This window comes from Balaenoptera borealis (assembly GCF_965194805.1).
Source record: "Balaenoptera borealis genome assembly, chromosome: 7".
Lineage (NCBI taxonomy): Eukaryota > Metazoa > Chordata > Mammalia > Artiodactyla > Balaenopteridae > Balaenoptera > Balaenoptera borealis.
The window spans coordinates 102722200-102741711 of NC_138864.1; the positions used below are offsets into that span (position 1 = coordinate 102722200).

The window sequence follows — 19512 nt, forward strand, 5'->3', positions numbered from 1 at the left end:
TCGTAACCTAAACCTGTTTTCCTAGCAATTACCACTCATAGGTATTTTAATCTTTAATTATCCATTTAAACACCTGTTGAGCGTTTGCTATGTGATAGGCACAGCGCTAGGTACTGTAGCTACAGCAATATAAAAGTGGAGGTGTGTACTGTCCTCACTAATTACAGCGTACTGACTCCTGTGTAGTGGCAAGAACATTCACTTCCCTAGAGATGTGTCCCCACAACCCTATTTCTCAGGTCATCTCCTTTCCAGCTAAAATTTATTTTGATCATTCATCATCTGACTTGATTTATGGATTCCTTATCAGTCTGGTAAAATGAAGTAGATGATATTTAGATGTGGTCTCATCAATGCAGGATATTAGCTAAATGATGGGGGTAATAATTTATTCCCAATCACAAAAAGGAATGCATGTACAGCCTCATTCTCATCTATCACACTGCATATTGGAGACACACGGGTTTGTCTTTATCTAACTCATTATCCTTTCTCATATCCTGATCTTCCATTTCAATTCCATGCTCCCAAAGGCAAAACACCCTGTATCTCACCCTCCTTTTACCTGGCTAACTCTATTCATCTTTCAAATCTCAGTTCAGAGGTCATCTATGGGACACCTTAAGTGTTGACACTTAACCTACTATTATAGCCTACTACTTATGAGGATACGCAACGTGAGCTTGCCTAACAAAATACTTTGGTCAGCTTCAGCCATCAAAAATTAGAGGGAGAAAGCAGTGCCTCTTTTCACTAGGCCTTAACAAAGAAGACTCTTCAAAAATGTCAATGGACTGGTTAGGTAATTAGGTCCTTTCAAACTACACAAATGAGTGGGTTAAATATTTTTTAGTGGACTGGAAATACTAAAGAATAAAATGAAATACAGAATTAAAAAGTCAACAAGAAGCAAACATGCTGAGAAACTTAAAGTTCATTTGGAAAAAAAAAAAAAAAAAGCCTGGAACAGGAAAAATTACAATCTCTGATGTAGCTAGTACAGGGGTTTCCCCATTAGTACTCACAGATACTAAGAACAACTCTCCTAGAAGGAAGCCTAATGGAATGTTTCCTTGACAGCAGAGTTGCCATAAATCCTCTGCAGTCTAGCCCATGTACTCAAAAAATATAGGCAAGCATTACTCAAACAATCTTGCTTACATGGAACAGTAATAAATTTATAAAACACTGAGAAAAGTTTTTAGTAATTAAGAGTGATGAGATATATTACATAATCAAAGATAATATAACATACAGTGTAAAAGAAGAGCTATAACTGATTGGCAATAACCCTAAAAAGTATTACCATGGTCAAGATGAATAAATTCATAAGATGATTAGATAATTTGCATCCTACAGTAACAACAGACTTCGGGGCAAGGAAATACAACACAGTAAAATATATGGTACCCAAAATGTTCACACAGATGACCTACCTTATCATATAGGCGTTAAAATAAATTCAGTTTGGTCTATTTAAACCAGGGTAAAGGAGTAACTCATTTTAGAAAGACTTCCAACAAAACTATTAAAATAATTCAAATCTTACATTTATTAATTCAAACCTTCAGAACCTTAAAATTATCCAAAATTACTCAGGCAACTGGAATTTTCTAGATCAAGAAAAATACCCACTCAATTTATTAAATAAGCCACAATTCAGCTATACAATGGGATTCTATACAGCTGCTTAAAAAAAAAAATAAAGAGGCTCTTTAACTCAGGATAAAGAAAAACCTTCAAGATACATTGTTATGTGAGAAAAAAGCAAGATATAAAATGAAGGGTATAGTATGCTAACATTTGTGTGCAATAGCAGAAGCAAGAATAAATAATTTGCATTGCCTAAATATGCATAAAACCATCTGGAAAAAGACACAGAAAGCTAGTAACAGTTGCCAGCTGTTTAGGGGTTTTCTGTGTGTACATGGGTTTTGTCAGGCAAGGAAGAACTGGGCAAATAAATGTAGGATAGGATGAAAGAGAAACTTTTCACTTACTTTTCATACATTTAATTTTAAACCATGTAAATATTTTAGCTTTTCAAAAAATTAAGTATTGATTTGAAAAATACACACACAAAGAAAAACAAAAGACCTATTCATGTCATATCGTGGTATTAGTCTGAGAAAAATAAAAACACCATCTTTCTGACTTAGAAAACTATAATCGAGGAAGCATTTCTAGTAGCTTTGAAAAGCCTTCCCCTTAAAAAAAATTAGAAGTGAACACTGCTGAAAATAACATACTACAGTGTCTAAAGCTATAAAGTAAGAGAAAAGTAAACTTTGGCTAGTACGGGAGATAGCCTATGTCTGTAATGAAGGTCAAAGTCTATGATTTCTTTCACAAACTTTCCCTTTGAACTCTTAAACATGACTAATCAAGATAAGCAAGTTTAAAATACAATTGGCTCTATCTCCATATTTGTTATTATATATGCAGCAATTCATAATTATCCAAGCTAATTTGTGTCTTATCTCTTTTTTATGTTTTGATTTCTTTCCTCCTGTTTTCAATTGCATTGATTTCTGCTATAAATTTTATTTTTCTCTTAATCCATAATTACCCACAATCACAGGAATGTGTGTACATATAATATATATAAGCACATTTAATTTACTTGACTTTCATATGTACAATCAAGCTGGGGAAGGACATGCAAAGAGAAGGTTAATCTAAGAGTAAGTAACAGTTTAAATTCAATGTACAACCTAACTTAAGGACTTTAAGTACAACATCTGAGACTCTCCCATACATTATGCATAAGAATTAGATAGGCTTTTAAAGGGGGGTAGGGATTGCAGATAGGCAAGAATGGTTCTGAAGTTGTTTTTAAGATTTACACTTTATAGGGCTTCCCTGGTGGCGCAGTGGTTAAGAACCCGCCTGCCAATGCAGGGGACACGGGTTTGAGCCCCGGTCTGGGAAGATCCCACATGTCGTGGAGCAACTAAGTCCATGAGCCACAACTACTGAGCCTGCACTCTAGAGCCCGTGAGCCACAACTACTGAAGCCTGCATGCCTAGAGCCTGTATTCCACAACAAGAGAAGCCACCACAATGAGAAGTCCGCGCACTGCAACAAAGAGTAGCCCCCGCTTCCCACAACTAGAGAAAGCCCGTGCAGAAACGAAGACCCAACACAGCCAAAAATAAATAAATAAATAATATTAAAAAAAAGATATGTACAAGCTTCCATGCACCTATTTTTAATAAAAAAAAGATTTACACTTTATTACTATTTCAGAGACTTAAAATTGTAGTGTAAAACATTAATAATAATCTAGTCAGTAATTTGAAAAATAAATTTACTCAATAAAACAAGCTTTATATACTTCCTCAGAAAGCTCAATGTTGCTAGTTTCAAAAGGCAATTTTTATTCTAAATGCATGAGCCAACATTTCTAACTCTGATTATTATTACTGAAATCGAATGACCATGCATAACTAGATGTTAGACTGCAAGCCCTACAAAGGAGTAGGAAACTGACTGTATTTAAAAGGTATACCATATTAGTTTTTCTTTTAAAAGAACTTTACCATTTAATAGATCAAGAACTTGTGGGTAGCAGGGGCAGGGGAGTGGGGAAGATGTGAGGATTTTATATAATAACAACTCTACCACCAGCTTATAAAAACTAGTAACTGGAGTTGCAGCATTCCTCGGTTTTCAGCAAGTTGGTCAATGAAAATAAAGAGAACCAGGAAAAACCCCAAGCTTCCAAAAACATGAAAGACACTCTTACCCCTTTACTATCTGCAAATCTAGGATCAAAGTTGTGACTAAAAAGTATGCCAGTATAGTAAAGAGTAAACATTTTTAATAATGGCACCTAAAGAAGGTTTAGGTCAGTGAGAGACCAAATAAATAATCATGTACTGTATCTTGGTAGGATTTTCACTAGCTTTTATATATATGATAAACTTACCTTGCAGGTCCTGCCTGTCCCCCACCCCCAATACTTCTAATTGTTAGAGACCTGCTGCCTCTCCCCAGGGACAAGCACAGGTGCTACAGCTCAGTCAGTTTAGATTCTCTCCCGGGAATTTAGAATTCCAAACTGAGTCATAGGACTGAGGAGTTCAGGGAAGAGATGAATGCAGTTGAGAGAAGTTCCACTGACTCCTGTCGTTCTCAGAGCTTCCCAGCCTCCTGCTGTTCCTGAAACTTTATTGTTCAATTCTGTTTTGGATTCCATGGGATCCTCTGGTAGCCAATATATTCCTTTTTCCTTAAGCCATAACATTTCATTTACACATCCAATGAAGCACTTATCATTGAATGACTTGTTACAGATTCCTATGTGAGGTATGCTTCACCAATAAACTGTTCATCCTCTAAAGACAAGGGCCATGTATGTACCCTCAGCCCTAGCACAGTACTTAAAATGCAGTGTGCACTCATTCATTGGATGAAATAAAGTGAGAAGGGTGAAAAGTGAAAGGATTCTTTCTTAGAATCATATTAATTATTGCTACATTATCAAAATTATTTTAAATACTTTTTCAAAAAGGTAGAAATTGCTAATCTGTGCTATTTAAATCATTTTTAGATGACAACAGTTCTCTTCTTGGCACTTCATTGACCGAAAAAAAATCTACATGACATAGTGAAAAACTTCAGTCAATGCAACTCCATTCCTAATATTTTAAATGCCACAGAACACAGGAATTTGCTTCCACCACAACCTCCACCCACAGAAAAGGGGAGTGAGCAAGGGTTTGGGGACAAAAAAAAGCATACCAAAGTCAAAACATATTTTTAAAAATAAGAATGTACTTTCCCCCCCACTAATTTTCAGAGCATGTCAAGGCCAGTAAGATGAGCACAGAAGCAGGAAATAATTTCCAGTACATTCAGTTAAATAAACAAACAATGTTGTGGTTTTCAAGTGAACCTAAAAAATAGACAGTGCTCGTCTTTTAGAGAATACTCAATCCCATCCATCTGGATCTGGTTCACATTTATAGAATACTTCAACAGTAGAACACACATTCTTCTCAAACTAACGTGGAATAATCACCAAGACAAACCACATTCTGGGCCATAAAACACAACAACAACAACAAGGAATTCATATATTGTTGTCTGTTCTCAGACAACAATGTAGGAATCAATATAAGAAAGACAGCTGGAAATTTTCAAAACATTTGGGGATTAAATATACTTCTAAATAACACATGGATCAATGAAGTCTCCAGAGAAACTTTAAAACATTTTGAACTAAACGAAAATGAAAACATGGCTTACCAAATTCTGTGGGATGCAGCAAAAGCAGTGCTTAGAGGGAAATTTATAGCACTGAATGCATGTATGAGAAAAGAAAAAAAGATCTAAAATCGATAACCTAAGCATCTACCTTGGGAAACTAGAAAATGAAGAGCAAATTAAATCCAAAGTAAGCAAAAGAAAAGAAGAAAAATAAAATTTATAGCAGAAATCAATGCAATTGAAAACAGGAGGAAAGAAATCAAAACATAAAAAAGAGATAAGACACAAATTAATAACATCAGATCCCAGAAGTAGACCCACACAAACACATCCAACTGATCTTTGACGAAGGAGCAAAAACAATTCCGTGGAGAAAGGATAATCTTTCTGAAATATGGACATCCACTTACAAAAACAAACAAAAAAAATCTAGACAATGATCTTACACATTTCACAAAAAAATTAGTTCTAAGTTGATCACAGATTTAATTGTCAAGTGTGAATCTAAATAACTTCTAAAAGATAACACAGGAGAAAATGTACATGACCTTGGGTTTCATGATGACTTTTTAGGAACAAGAGCAAAAGCACAACCTGTCAAAGAGAAAATTGATAAATTGGGCTTCATTAAAATTAAAACTTCTGCTCTGCAAAAGAAATTGATAAATGAATGAAAAGCCACAGACTAAGTAAAAATATATACAAAATGTATATATGATAAAGGATGTATATCCAAAATAGGCAAAGAACTCTTAAAACTCAATAATAAGAAATGAACAATCCAACTAAAACTTGGGCAAAAAGACTGAACAGACACCTCACCAAAGAAGATATACAGATGGCAAATAAGCATACAACATCATATGGCATTAGGACTTGCTAATTGAAACGATGAGCTATGATGATAAACCTACTAGAATAACTAAAATCCAAAATATTGCTAACACCAAATGCTGATGAGAATGTGTAACAACAGGAACTCTCATTTATCCCTGGTAGGAATACAAAATGCAACAGCCAGTTTGTCAGTTTCTTACAAAGTTAAACACAGGTTTCCCATATGATGCAGCAATCATGCTCCTGGATATTTACCAAAATCAACTGTAAACTTACGTCCATGCACAAACCAGCACATGAATGTTTATAGCAGCTTTATTCAAAACTACCAAACACTGAAGCAATTGCGATTTCTTTTAATAGGTGAATGGATAAATAAACTGTGGTATATCCACACTAAAATGAAATATTTTTCATCAATAAAAAGTAACAAGATATCAAGCCACATAAAGGCATGGAGGAATCTTAAATGCATATTGCTGAGTGAAAGAAACCAGTCTGTTAATACCACCTACTGCATGGTTCCAACTATGACATTCTGGAAAAGGCAAAACTATAAAGAAGGTAAAATATCAACGGACTCTAGGGTTTCAGCAGGAGAGAGGAGGGATAAATAGGTGGAGCAGAGGGTATTTTTAGGGCAGTGAAACTATTCTGTGTGATACTGCAATGGTGGGTATATGACATGCATTTGTGAAAACCAAAACCTATAGATCTGTACAGACTTAAACCTAGTGTAAACTATGGACTTTAGCTATTAACAATGTATCAATATTGGTTCATCAATTTTAACAAATGTATTATACTAACGCAAGGTATTCATAATAGGGGAAAGTGGGGGTGGGGAGAGGGAGACAGGGTAATGTAAACCCTCTATACTTTCCACACAATTTTTCTGTAAATCTAAACCAGCTGAAAAACTAAAGTCTACTAATAAAAAAAAAAAATACAAGCTAACTATCTATATTAGAAATCAGTCCTTCAAACATAAATTTGGACCACAGCCAAGAATAATCAGATAATTGAGGAAACGGGAGCAAAGAAGAGAGCAACTACATGAATATTAATTGAAAATTTTTTTCAATGATGAGAACTTAAAAAAAAAATTAGTATCTTCAGATATATTTAATTAGTTATTATTGCAAAAGGAGGGGGGAGGCTGCTCTTAAAATACAGCAACTAGCAAATGCAGAATACTTTGATGGAAAATAAAAAATAATACCTTACCATTAAAAGTTCAAAGATAAATGTCACAATATCTGGAATCCAATAAAAAAGTTACCAAGCATGTGAAAAAGCTCTTACCATGCTAGAGCAAAGATAGAACATGTTAAGTAGAAACACAGAATATACTTTTTAAAATCCAAATTAAACCCCAGAGATGAAAACTATAACATCTGAGATGAAAAAACTAACATCTAAATGGTATTAATGGCAGATTAGACATTGTAGACAAAAGATTAGTGACTTTAAAGACATAGCACTAGCTACTATCTAAAAGAAACAGCGAGAGAATAAGATGGAAAGAAAAAAAAAAGCTGTACAGTAGTGAAGTCTAGGACAACTTCAAGCAGTCTATATGTGTCTAGCTTTTTTGAAGTCAAGCCTTTTTTTTGGGGGGGGTGGATATTTGGGGGAAAAAAAGACTGAAAAATTTCCAAACTTGACATAAACTTACTATAAACTCACATATCCAAGAAGTTTAAGAAATCCCAACATAAGAAACAATAAGAAAACTAGAGCAAAGCACATCATAATCAGAGTCCTTAAAACCAGTAATAAAGAGAAAAATTTTAGAAGTAATCAGAGAAAAAAGACATGTTGTATACAGAAGATTAAAGAAAAGGACAACAGCAAATTTCCTGTCAGCAGTAACTGCAAACCAGAAGATACTGGAGCAACATCTTTACCGAAAGAAAAAAAACAAAAAACAAAAAAACTATCAGTCTAGAATTATATATCCAGAGAAAATACCTTTCAAGATTCAGGGCAAAATATAGACTTTTTCAGAGATACAAAGCTGAAAGAATTTACCAGCAGCAGACCTGTACTACAAGAGATGTTTAAGGGGGGGAAAAAAAAGAAAGAAAGAAAGAAAGAAAGAAAAGAAAGAAAAGGAAGGAAGGAAGGAAGGGAGGGAGAGGAAAAAATACTCTGAAGAAAACTGACAGCAGAGAGAAGTCTGGATCTAGACAAAGGAATTAAAGGCAACAGAAATGATAACAAGTGGATAAATAGAAGACTTTTTTTTCCTTACCAACAAATCTCCTTAAAAGATACTTGAATCATTATGGCAAAATAACAATGTATCATAGAATTTAAAGGTAAAATGTATGGCAACAATACAGCATAATGGCTTGAAAGGAAGAAATGGAACTGTGCTATTGTAAAGTTCTTACAGTAAATGTGAAGTGATATAATAGCGTTTGAAAGTAGACTGTAATAAGTTATATACTGTAAGCCCTAAAGCAACTACAGAAACAAAATAAAGAGTTACAACCAATAAACCAGAAAAGGAGGTTAAAAGAAAATTTTAAAATACTAATGCAATCTAAAGAAAGCCAGAAAGAGGAGGAGGAAAGGAACAAAGAAAATGTGAGACAAACAGAACACAAGTAGCAAGATGGTAGATTTAAACCCAATCATATTAATAATCATCTAATTAAATATAAATGGTCTAAACATCCAAAGTAAATACTACCAGACTGGGCTTAAAAAGCAAGACCTAACTATGTGCCGCCTATATGAAACCCATTTTAAGTATAAAGACTCAAAGAGATTAAAAAAAAAAGAATGCAAAAAAACATTATAACACCAATCAAAAGAAAGCTTCAGTAGCTTTATTAATAACAAAGTTGATTTCAGAGCAAAGTATATCAGGGACTAAGGGGGTCATTTCATGATGGTCAACTCTTCAATGGGACATAACTGTTGTAAATGTTTATGCACATGATAAACAGGTTCAAAACAAGTGAAGAGAAACTGATAGAACTGCAAAGTGAAACAAATTCGTAATAACAGTGGAAGAATTCAATGCCTTTCTCTCAAAAAATTGATAGAGCAAGTAGACAGAAAATCAGTAAGGAGAGAGAAGACTTAAACTACACTACGGACCACCTTGATATAATTAACATTTGCTGAACACTCCACACAACAGTGGAGTACACATTATTTTCAAAGGCATGTGCAACGCCAATTTAGACCATATTCTTATCAATAAAAAGGATCCATGTATTTTCTAACATAATAGAATTAAGTTAGAAATCAGTTAACAGAAAGACATCTGGAAAATCCCTAAATCTTTGGACACTAAATTGCACACTTCTAGAAAACCTGTGGGTCAAAGAAATGAAAAGGAAAATTAGAAAGTAATTTAAATTAAATGAAAAATAAAATACTACATGCCCAATATGTGGGATGCCAATAAAGCAGCATTTACAAGAGAATGTATAGCACTAAATCTCTACATTAGAAAAAGAAAAAGGTCTCAAATCAATTACCTGAGTAGTTACCACCTTAAAAAAGAAAAGCAATTTAAACCCAATGTAAGCAAAAGGAAATAATAAATATCAGAACAGAAATCAATAAAATAGAAAACAAGAAAAACAACGGAAATCAGTTAAACTTAAATCTGTTAAGAAAATCAATAAAATTAACAAACCTCTAGCCAGACTGATGAGGACAAAAAAAACCTTATATAATGCCTGCTATTTACTTCCAAATAATACAGGAAAGGCAAAAGTGGGTAGCGATATAAAGCAAACAAGACTGGCCATGAGTTGATACCCACTAAAGCTCAGTGATAGGTCCACGTAGATTCATTATCCTATTTTACTTTGTATATGTTTAAAAGTTTCCATAATAAAAATGTTTAAAAAAAAAAAAAAGCATGAGGTAAATCTATATGTACCTAATATAATCTGCCCAGAATATGACCCCTTTCAGGTAAAATGCAGAGATACGTATTCATATACATACATACAAATAAAAAGGAAGGGAAAGAGACATATCAAAACCTTAAGAGCTTTCTATGGAGCCTAATTGTATTAGGGGATGAGAGGTGTAAAGGGCTGTTTTACCTTTTAACTCCATATAGTGCAGACTGCGTGTGTGTGTGTGTGTGTGTGTGTGTGTGTGTGTGTGTCTAAACAATGAGTATAAATGGGTATCACTTTTATACCTAAAAAAAAAAAAATTTAATGGCTAGTATGGATGATATGAAAACTATATAACTACAGAAGGAAATAAGACAAGTGGCAAATAAAACAGACTTGCTTGCCAATGGAAATCCCCACTATGTCAATTTTTCTTAAATTAATCTACAAATCCAATGCTATTTTAAAGCAAATATTCTTTTGGTGGGAGATGGGGTGGGAGGTAAAGTCTTGAAAAAATACTAAGTATAGGCACATAAAAATAGCTAGAAAATATTGAAAAGGAGAGTAATGAGGGACTTTAATCAAACTATGTAATAATTATAAAGCTATACTAATTAAAAATTCGGTATACTGGCAAAGAAATAAACAAAAAAATAAGAGAATGTAGAAATGGATCTAAGTACATCTGGTAAGACAGCGTTTCAAATAGATGGGAGAAAATCAATGGCTCGATAAATGACGTCGTTTGTAAAAAGGTAGCACTGGCTTTCTACTACCCTTGTTTTCCAAAGTCACTTCTAGAAAGATCAAAGATAACGTACAAAATAAGACCACAGAAGTACTAGGAAAATGTGAGTAAATATTTTTGCAGTTCTCAACTAGGACAGTATTAAATAAGAACTTGATATACTAGAAAGATTATCATATTTAACTACACAAAATTTAAAACTTATGCAATGACCAAAAATACCTGTCAAAAAATAAAATGATGAACTGCCAAAAAATACTGTAAAATTACTATCCCTAAAGAGATCTTTAAGTCACTAAGAAAAAACAACCCAATAGAAAAATGGTCTAAAGACAAGAATAGGCATTTCACAGAAGAAATATAAATGACCAACAGACATGAAAAAATATTTAACTTCACTAAAAACTACAAATCAAACAATGAGATTTTTTTGACCAGTGAAACTGTCAGAAGCAAAAAAAGATTTTTAAATTCTAGTGTTGATGTGACTATACAGAGTTTGGTAACACCTGTTCTGTAAGACAATTCAGCAGTATCTATCACTATTTTTTAATACTCATGCTCTCTGATTTCACTGCTTTGAATTTACTCTATAGAAATACTTGGAAAGGATACATAGAAATAGGTATTTGAATGTTCATTACAGCACTGTTTCTAAAAATACACTGTTTATAAAAATACCCATTGTTATGGGTTGAATTGTGTCTCCCTAAAAAATACACTTAAGTCCTAACCCCTGTATCTGTGAATGTGACCATATATGGAAAAAAATTCTTTGCAGATGTAACCAAGTTAAGATGAGGTCATTAGGGTTGACACTAGTCCAATGACTGGTGTCCTTATACAAAAAGAAGACAGAGAAACAGACAAGTAGAGAACATCCTGTGATGCTTACATAGGTAGAGACTGGAGTGATGAATCTATAAGCCAAAGAATATCAAGGATGGTCAGCAGATGCCAGAAGCTAGGAGATGCATGGGACAGATTCTCTTTCAGTGCTGCCAAAAGGAACCAACCCTACCAACACCTTGATTTTGGACTTCCAGCCTCTAGAAATGAGAGATTAAATTTGTTTTTTAAGCCACACAGTTTGTGGTACCTTGTTACACTAGCCCTAGGAAACTATTAGAGGTTAATAAGCTATAAGAAATACATAAAATATAGGATGTAGTAATGAAAAGGATGCAACAGATATAAATGAACATGGAAATGTTTGAAAGATATACAATATAAGTGAAAAAGTTAAGTTGCAGAATACCACTTTTCTGGTAATTTAAGGAGAACACCTTTCTCCCCCTTCAACTCCTCACTGAAATCCATCCTTTTCAAATGTTGGTCAAGTCAAATATGGACTAGACTGCCTCCCTCTGTAATCTTCACGTGCACTGACACCTTCATGGATCTAACTCCACTCCTAAGGCCTCGATAACCAACACTGTACAAAGGATTCCAACAGCTCTAATCCTACAATTTCTACTATTTAGCCATTTCCACAAGGAGGTTCTGTTGTCCTCTTGAATTCACAGAGCCAACCAAATAGTGGCATTTTTTTCTTCACAATGTTTCTAGAATAGAGTCTTGGAATGGCAACTAGATTTCATCGACTGTGAACTTGGATTGGTAGTGGCTGTGTGTAGGACAAAGTAGGAAAAAATGCTGTGAGTGATAAGTGGTGTCTGCCATGAGAGCAAAGGCCAAGGATTTACTATCCTTCATAATCCTTTTTCTGTACCAGATGCTGCTACAATTCAGGTTCCTTAGCCAGGCCAGGTCTGGTCTGCTAAGATAATAAATAAGAAACTGTTTAGTAAACTTTAAAGTGTTAATTATTCTTATTATGAATAGTAATTTCCAGTTTTCCCCATTCCTAGATCCTTCCTATCTTGATATTTTTTGAATCAAAATCTTTGTGACTTCTCCCTACTTAGGGACTAAAGCTCAATCCCTAGGTTTGACGTTCAAGGTCTTCTAAAATCTGGCCTCGATTTACCTTTCGAACTTATCATTCACTATCTCCTCAAGCAAATACCATTCTCAATTCTAGCCAAGTCAGTCTATTCAGTATTTCCGAACACTCCAGGAAAATTTTCTACTCCTAAGTTGCTCACACATTTCCCTACACTTGAACTGGGCTGCTTCCTTGTTCTGACATAAATTCTGTAGGCCATTTAAGGTTCTCATGCTCAAACCCCACAATGATGTATTAAAACCCACAGTGATACACCTATCTCTCCTCTCTATTATTCAAAACTTTATTATATGCTGGCTTGTAAAACTATCTTTACATGCATAATTTTTGTCTTCCCTGGCTACTTAGTAAACAACTGAGGGGTAAGGACTAAATCTTCCCTACCCTTTCCATGTAGTCCAAGATACCAGGAAGGTGTTATGTACTCAGCAAATCCTCAGTTCTTGATCATGACTATATTTTATTAATAAGAATAGAGGAAATCATTTGATTAGCTTCGTGCACTGCATACAAATCAATAAGCTCCTTTACTACTATGAATATTCCTTAGGTATTTAGGTAACCTCTGCTATTTTAATGGCAACAAAAGTATTCACCTTACTGGAGGGAGAATTTCACTTAAAATTTTTTATTTTGGAACGAAAAAAAATGATAAACAACTTCACCTCTATTTTAATACTTAAAAACACTCGATAGTTTTAGCTTCTCCAAGTTTAATATGAAAGTTTAACTTTAAAATCAAACTTTAAAATATTTCATTGTCCTAAAGTCACTGTGTATTTGTCTGATGATAATTTCGATCTCCTCATATTTTTAACAGCATTGTATATTCCCAGATGTCTTTCGCATTTCCCTTTTGTTTCAATTTATCTGGTCTTTAATGAGTACTTCTTTTATAGAGACAGATTTCTATAGTAATCTTCAGGTCAAGTAAAAAATAAAAAGCAAAATCATCATGGCAGAGGAACCGAGGAGCCAAGGACATAGAGAACAATTAAACTAACAGATAGTCATAGTAATTGAAATATGAAGTTACTACAAATCTTTCATTTGATTTTATTTTCTAAAGGGAGTTTTTCTAGATTCACCTCTTCAACATTACACCAGTTATTTGGTTTCTTTAAAAAAAAAGGGTAATAGGGACTTCCCTGGTGGTCCAGTGGTTAAGACGCCATGCTCCGTACAGGGGGCCCGGGTTCCATCCTGGTCAGGGAACTAGATTCCGCATGCCGCAACTAAAAATCCCGCATGCCGCAACTAAGCCCCGACGCAGCCAAATAAATAAATAAATAATTTGTTTTTAAAAGATGCTTTTCTAAATAAATAAAGGGTCATAAAGTCCTTTACAACACATTAACTCCAAAGGGAAACTGATGTTTTCTAATAATTCCACTCTCTTATATTAACACTATAGTGATGTAATCCTCTATTTCCAAGAATACTGATAGATACAATAAAGAAAAACAGAATACATTTTTGTTACACTACATTTATGAATATAGTTAAATGTGCCAAATGTCTTCTAATTAGTAAACAATACTTAAAAAAATACTATACTGTTCAGTTATACACCAATAAGAATTTTATTTACAGTTAACAATCTATATTACATTACTCTGGAGAAGAGTGTATAAACTTGCTTTGCTTCCAGAACCTTTACAATGAAAGTGAACTCTATTAATAATGCTGAGTTCTTATCTGTTGGATCAAAGCTATGACTCTCAGACAGAATAATTTATAATGAAGCTGAACTCCATCTGCTCTTCTAAACCTCAACTTTTAATCATTCTAAAATAACCAAGTCAGTTCACTATAACTATTGAGTCTAACACTTAAAACTAAAAACTTAAAAAAAACAACAACAACCTTATTTTTAACCTTAGATAATAAGCAATAAAAGGTAACACCAAACTATCATATCACTAATAAAGTTTCACGTAAGAAATGAGGTTCTAGACGGAACTGGTTAACAAAAGAGGAACTCTTTAAAATAACTCCATCTTAATTAAAAGGCATACTTATAATAAGCCAAAAATTCCTTGTAATTAGAATAAATAGTTAATAATAATAATTCAAAGTTAGTTGAGAGCTGATTATTCTATTACTAATGCTTTTTAATTCTGTTTACCCTGGTCTTTCTACGGTAAAATATCTATCAAATTATGATGCTAAGAAAAAGGTGAGTTAGAAAAGGGAATCTGCAGTGAAATGACTGTAGATTATCTACCTTGCACTTAGATATATACTATCTTTGTCTCCACTGAGCAAAACACACATATGCCAAGGTTAACAGAAGCTCTGTTCTTTCCCTGCTAGAGTCCCTGGCAACTAGAACATTTAGAGTGGTAGAACATTAAAGGTGGAAAGACTGTGGTGTTATCTGTCCAACTACTCCTTTTCAGACCAGGAAAGTGAGGTTCAGAAAGGTAGAGATACTTGTTCACATTCACAATTAATTGGCGGCAGAGCATGCACTAAAACCCAGGAACTCCTAACTCTTATACCAGTATCCCTTTTTTCCTTTCCGGTCAGCAGCCAGAGGGGCTTAGGTTGCCCAGAAATTCCCCAAAGAGATTTGTTCCAGCTGTTGCTTAACTCTTAATTTACATACTCTTTAATGTACTGACTTTAAGCCAAAATGTTAGAATTAATTTACCTAAATCAAAACAAATACAATATACAGTTCAAGATTTTACTTTAAAACCTCCCTGCCAGTAACAAGAAATCTAAACCAAGTAGTGAATAGTATTAATGACAACATTCTTTCACATGCTTCTCCAACTCCCAGAACACTTTGTAAGTGGCAGGCGTTCTAACTGCTTTACACACATTATTGCATTATTCTCTGAAATCCTTGACTAAGTCCATTTTACAAATCTAGACACTAAGGCTCATATTTGTTAAGAAATATGACTATACTATAGAGCTAAGAATAATTAAAAAAAAGATATATAAACCCAGATCTTCTGGATTCTTCTAAATCTCCTGCGCTTATAGTTCATCCCGTATGACACTCACTTTTGTACTCACCTTTTTCCTCTTTACTGGCCTAGGTTGCCTTCATGTCTTTGTCTATTCCAAATCCTGTGAATTTTTACCTTTTTTTCTCCTTACATATCACTCAAGGTGAAATACATTCCCAGCACTAACTTCCCTCCGGGACTGCCTCAATTTAAGGCTTCATCAAGACAATGATCCCTCTTAGGCACCTCTCTCCCTAAACCTATTTAAGAATTTAGAACAGAAACAAATGTTGGACAGCTACTGCTACCAACTACATTAGTTCAGCAGAAGAATTAAACCACTTCGTTCTCCTAATAAATGAAAACTGAAGTCCAGATAACATCTGTATTAGAAACTGAAGGTTTTAACAACCTGATCAAGCAATGAGAAATGCTGAATGAACTCCTAAGGAGTAAACAAGTTAGGTATTATAATTATGCAATCAGTAAGTATTCAGTGATCTGTATGCTGGTTATTATAAAAATTATAGAAGACTATGTAGGCATAAAGTCTAATCTCCCAGAATTATATATAGGGTGAGAAAACAAACAAAAAACTAAAAACTTTAAGCAAGTTAAAACAAGTGCTAAGGAACTAAACAAAATAAAAATTAAACTTAGTTAATAAAAATGCCTTCTTAAATATCACTAAATCCTGAAACAAACCAAGTGAGTATGCAGGAAATGGTAATAGTCAACATTTCTAACCCCAATCCATCTGGACCAGAGGGATAGTATAAGGTTTTGTTTTCTCCCAATCCTTAATTTCTTACTTATTCAGGAATGTATATATTTAACTTTTCTTGGCAAGATGGATATACTCTTTACAGAAAATAAGTTAAATCACACACATGAAAGGCAACAGAACTAACTACAAAACTAGACCTAGTAATCTTGTTTCTAACCCTTCTTAATTGTTCTAAGAAAATACCACCAGCTAATAAATTGCAACAGAACTATTAACTTTACGTAAAATTACATAACATATATTTACATTTTTACATATAACTTTAAATGAACCCTCAACTTTTTCAAAATCTATTTTTAAAAACTGTAGTAAAACTATAGCTTTACTGAAAATTCACCTCCTCCATGAAAACAATCAGCAACCTAGAGTTTCATTAACATCTAGGCATATTTACATCTAGTGACACATGCATGTTTCTGCATACTTTTTCTGCTGGTGGTTTTATACCTGCCTTTTCCCCAGTTCCCTTCCTTCATGCCCTCTACCTAAGGGGGATGGAATCCTACTGGAGTCTTTTGCTCCTTTATCCCACTAGCACTGCTTTAATTCACACCCTCATCATATTTCATGCAGAGGATTGTAAACACGTATCTGATCTCCTTTGCCTCCAATCTCACAACTCTCAATCCACCTTCCATAATAGAGTGCCTCCACCTTTCTCCCCAGACTTTCTAAAAGTCAAATCTGATCTTGTGGTACCCCACTAACTAGTGCAATACTTCCTCAACTGCATCTCTCACACCTATGAAATACACATTGTTATCTGAAGGGGTTAGAGAAATGCTGTCCTCAAAGAGTTTACGGACCAAAGATTGAGGGAAAACCTATTAACATTTCCAATGTGCTTCAGGATTACCCTATCAGAAAACAGTGGATTTCAGCAGTGGTTCTCAAACTGTGATATAAGCTAGAGACTTCTATTAAGCTTGCTAAAAACAGAAATGTCCAAGTTCTGCCTCAGACCCAATGAATTTGAATATGATCTAGGAATTTGGCCTAGCCATATGCATTTGTAATAATCTCCCTAGTGATTCCAATGCATACCTAAACTTGAGACCCCTTCTTGCTCCATAACATACTATTAGGAGGTCCCCTGACTTCCCAAGCTGTTTCATACCTCTCATCAACCTGGGGGGTAGTCGGCCCTCCAAATCTCTGGACATGGAGGGCTGACTGCAAGGGACTTGAGCACCCGATGACGACTATACCTACTAATCTTAAGTGTTCAGGTATTGACCATTCTAAAAAGCGTTTACTCATCCTCTCTGCTGATCTCCTAAACCTTTATAAAAATGATAGCATCCACACATATAGTCCTTCTCATCCACACAACCACCCCAAGAGACAGTATCCCTATTTTAGAAAAGAGAAAACCAATTCTAGGACAGGGGGCTTAAGAAACTTGTCCAAAGTGACCATATGAGTTTAAACCCTGGTCTGCTGATTACAAAGCCAGGATACAGGATTTTCCATTGGGACGTGCAGCCTCTCGCACATCGCTCTGAAGTACTGACGTACTCATCAGTTTACACATTTGTTTCTCTGTTTAGATATAGTAAGCTCCCTTAGCGTAGGCATCAACCCTGATTTTGACCTCAACATTTAGCTACTCAATACATATTTGTTGAGTGAAAGAAGGAAAGAAACTCCCTGAGAGCTGGGACTACAACTACTCCCGTTTCATTTCCTGAATTCTTAGATAGAGCTCTGAATACATCTTGCTAAACAAATCTGGTCTGACCTATAAATCTCATTGCTTCATTTTTTTTTTTTAATGAGACAATGTATTTCAGTATTGTACAAAAAACTGCACAGTCAGCAAAGGAAAAAAAAAGGATTGTTCCAGAAAATTAACATATCATTCTTTACTCTGTAATAACTGGAGACTTCAAATATTAAAGCTAATCTCCGCAACCATTTCACACCACAAGAGCAGGTAACTACAACAGTGTGGTTTTAAATGACAGAAATTCATTCTCTATCGCTGTATTTTTCCACATCAGTCATTATTTGGAAACCAGTAAACATTACAGGTAAGCACAGAGCAATTAGTCAGTATACTTGGGTATAAATGTAATGTCCTTCCTGCTTGAAGTTAATGTGTCTGGTAGGTAACACACGGTACAACTACTTGCTTTCTGATACAGATTACACAACAAAAGTAGTAAACCCGCAAACTTTAAAATAATGTCACTTTTAAAGTACTGAAGATTTTCCTAAGTTGAAAATATTCAAAAATTAGTGCTGCTTTAAGAGTCTTACACTTTAATTATATCAGTTTCCGATGAAAAGTAGAAGTTATTATTCCTTTCATACCACTTTTAAATAAGTCAATAACAAGTAAGAAAAAAACTCTTCTAAAACAACATGATGTAGTGGAAAGTACAACAGAGTAGGCATCAGGAGTCCTGGTTTTCTAGTTCTGGTTACATTACTAAATTGCTGTGTGACTTCAGGCTCACTGGCTCAGTTTTCTCATTGGTTTAAAAAGTGTGTGTGGGGAGTAAAGGGCTTGACTGTCCTTACAGTTGTTTCCCCCAGTTCTCATTTTAAGCCACCGCCTTCATTTTATTCTTCTAATCAGGTCTAACTTCTGAAATCTGAAACACATCTGAACTGAATGTAATGATTCAATCTCCTACTGGATGGCACAGGATACAAAGGGTACACTCCTAGAAAGTTAACAATTAATCTGGTAACTTCCCAGAACCTGTCTAATCCTAACTTCTCAAACAGGCAGGTATAGTCTGGTTTGACACATTTAGCAGTACTAAGAAAAGCTGTAAACGGTACAGCCCTGTTGGCATTTCCCTCGATGCTTCCCGGGTTCCAGTGGCACATACTCCGCAGGTGTTAAGCAGTAAAGGGGGAAGAAGGGGACCCAAACAGCGTTCCAACAAACTCAACCACAGTTCAACCCAGCCAGCGCAGTAAGATGCAGCCTAACGAGGCCTACCCCGCAGAGCAGAACCTCCCCACCCGCAGAAGTGCCAGCAGCCAGTGTAATGAACGCTTCCGTCAACAACACACATTCCCCTTCCCACAGCAGAGCTGCTCGCTCCCAACCGGCCATCGGGACTTGGACCAGGCCGCGCTGCACCAACCTAAGAACCAT

At 34.8% G+C, this 19512-nt stretch overlaps 1 protein-coding gene across 3 annotated transcripts in view; it reads right to left on the reverse strand.

The window, feature by feature from the left end:
• WASL (WASP like actin nucleation promoting factor) overlaps positions 1 to 19512 on the reverse strand; it is a 65215-nt gene that overhangs the window by 44425 nt on the left and 1278 nt on the right. The window contains exon 1 of one of the 3 annotated variants that reach the window (XM_082400090.1): positions 15678 to 16214. The exons of the other annotated variants lie outside the window; for them this stretch is intronic. The gene's annotated coding sequence lies outside the window, so the exon portion shown is untranslated. Of the gene's footprint in view, positions 1 to 15677; positions 16215 to 19512 lie in introns of those variants that run through there. 3 annotated transcript variants of the gene reach the window in all.